Genomic DNA, 2,087 nt, shown 5'->3' on the forward strand with positions numbered 1-2,087 from the left:
CGAAGGCAGCCGAAGAGTTTCGGGTCTTGCAACGGAAGAAAGTGCGGAGGGGTCAGCGGTGCCAAAAGCAAGAGGCAGACGAGTCCTTCATAGAACCGGAGAATCAGAACAGTGGGCAAAGAGCTCTGAGATCATCGAGTCCAACCGCCAACCCAACCCCACCGTGACCACCAAACCACGTCCCCAAGTGCCACGTTTTGAACACCTCCAGGGCTGGGGACTCCAGCGCTGCCCTGGGCACCTGTCCCAGGGCTTCACCGCTCGCTCAGTAAAAAAATGTTTCCTAATATCCAGCCTAAACCTCCCCTGGAGCAACTTGAAACCATTCTTCTTATCCTATCACTAGTTACTTGGGAGAAAAGTCCAACACCCCCCTCACTACAACCTCTTTTCAGGTAGTTGCAGAGAGCTATGAGGTCTCGCTTCAGCCCTTCGTGGCACCTGGAGCGGGATCCTGAGCCCCAGCCTCAGCAGCTGCCGCCCTTAGGAACCAGCTGGTTGGCACGGACAGCCTCGGCCCTTGGTGGTGGGAGGGAGGACAGCGACAATGCTCAGGGTCAGAAATGTTTGCAAGCGATTTTCCTCTGCCAAAAGCATTCAATGTACCAGGTAGTACCCTACAACCCTCAGATTTAACCCTTCCACACTATCCTCATTGACCTCTTGGTGTAAAGCATCTGCTGTGCTAAATCCCTAATTGTGGCAACTCTGGCCAAACACCACATGTCCTTTCAGGGCTGCCTCTGCTGCTCATAACGGTATCCGCACCAACAGGAACCTGGCTTTTCAGCCCACAACTCAAAGTCGTGGGATTTGTGAAGGGAGAGGCAGCTTAGAAATGATAAAATGAAGCTGTCTGGCCCCTGAGAGGTGCAAGCTGGCTGGCACAGCTGCCTGGGTCTATCAGGAGGGGCAATGCCGTTTCTTTCTTACCACACAAAAATCAAAACCGAGGCATCCAATTTTCCCAGATCCCACAGGAATCCAGTAGCTAGGGAGGAGGGGGTGTCCTGTCCTCATGTCCCCACCTACGAGGACCCTTCGGGGCAGCTGGCAGTAGTCACCATGGTGACAAATGTCAAGGGTGGCGTTTTGCCATCCTTTTATCCTCACTGCCTCTTTTATACAAGCTTCAGTCACAGTGAGATCCCTAAATTATAGCAACTTGGCTTAAACACCATGTGTGCTCCTAGGATCGTGGTGACCCCATTTTCTTTACTCTGGAGCAGCAGCACGTGGTGTCCAGCATGAAGAACTCCACCTTCCCGGGTCCAGAGCACAGACTTTGGCCCCAGTCCCCCAGAGCAGGCTGTGATCACGCTGCCTCTGGCACTTAGACCTTGCACTGCGGGTGGTTTGCTGGGCTGTAAACAAGCAGCCCTGGGAAGGCAACTCTTCTAAAAACTGCAGCGGCTTCCCCGAGCACCTCGCATTCTGCAGGTAAGTTGTTGACAAACGTGTGTTTCCATTATTTATCGTCCAGCGAGGCAGCCACACACCCAGGGGCAGCCTGGAGCGTGTCCCTGAAGCTGCGGGTAGAGAAGGCAGCCCTGGTTCCCCTTAGCCGTGGCTTGTAACACCACAGCAGATGGGAAAAAGCACAGCTCTCCTGCTGCTGCTGGTGCTTTGCCATCCCGGTGACTCATTCCTCCGTCCCAGCAAAGGTCAGTCCCGCTGCGGGCTGCCTTTCAGAGCAGAGATGCTGCACTTCACCTTGTCCAAAGAAAACTGCGGCTACAATTGACTCCTGCTGCCCAGAACTGGGTCTGGCGTGCTCCTGGCATCCCTCAGCCCTGAGCATCCAGGGCTGTGACCCAGGCCGAGGTGATCCACACTGTTGTACCTCTAGACCTTCCTCGAATCTGCTGGACGGTGACCACGTGGTGCCGGGAAGGGTTTGGGGTGGTGGCACAACTGCCCTCACGTGCAGGCAGGCAGCAGCAGCATGAGGAGCCATTTATCACACCTGGTGTTGCGCCCTGGAAAAACACATGTTGTTGCCAGTTGCTTTTGTACTTATTTTGTCTCCAGCCCATGCCAGGGGCTGGGGAGATCTAGGAATTCCCCGGAGCGGGGCTGGGTGGGTG

This window comes from Apaloderma vittatum, unplaced genomic scaffold (genome assembly GCF_000703405.1).
Source record: "Apaloderma vittatum isolate BGI_N311 unplaced genomic scaffold, ASM70340v1 scaffold20426, whole genome shotgun sequence".
Taxonomy (NCBI): Eukaryota; Metazoa; Chordata; class Aves; order Trogoniformes; family Trogonidae; genus Apaloderma; species Apaloderma vittatum.